Genomic DNA, 731 nt, shown 5'->3' with positions numbered 1-731 from the left:
TCTCAATTATGTGGTTTTCTTTTACATAATCTACTATGTCTTAAATATAATTTTCCAAAAAATATATTAACAATATAAAACATAGATGAAATAGATGTATGCTTATATAGCATCTACACTAAACATCCTTTAAAGTTAAAATTAATGAATTAATTTTCTTTCTAATAAACTTATGAATTATTTATTAATTTACACCAATATTTTAACACCGCGAATTTTACGATTTTGAATTATAAGATTTTACTAACATTTTCATTAATTGTATATTCGAAAATGAATTTCTGGGAATTTTCGGTAAATAATTAGACGAAACTCTAGTTGAGTTTTATTCTTGAAATATTATTTCCGATTTTGTGGTAAATTTTGGTAATTTTTGGAGACAGTCAGTTCTGGACCACTGTCTGGGCCAAAATCCGTCCGGTACGGCTCAAAACGTGTCGTTTTGAGTTCTGTAACTCGGAATCGAATTCTGATCGCGCCGTTGGATTCGAAATTTAATTTCTAGTCAAAATAGACTCTGATTACAGTCATACCTATTTTCTAAATATTTTTAACTCGGAATGCCGAAATTCGAAATTCTAATCGGATATTAGGATCGGGCGATTTAAAATACCCGGTCGAGTATTGGCCGATAATACTTGGGCATGGTTATCACATGTGTCCACGGGGTGATCATTTCGCATTGGGATGAGAGATTTGACTTTCATAAAGCAAATCTCTAATCACTTTCT

This window comes from Lupinus angustifolius, chromosome LG07, assembly GCF_001865875.1.
Source record: "Lupinus angustifolius cultivar Tanjil chromosome LG07, LupAngTanjil_v1.0, whole genome shotgun sequence".
Lineage (NCBI taxonomy): Eukaryota > Viridiplantae > Streptophyta > Magnoliopsida > Fabales > Fabaceae > Lupinus > Lupinus angustifolius.
This window is presented reverse-complemented; position numbering follows the sequence as displayed.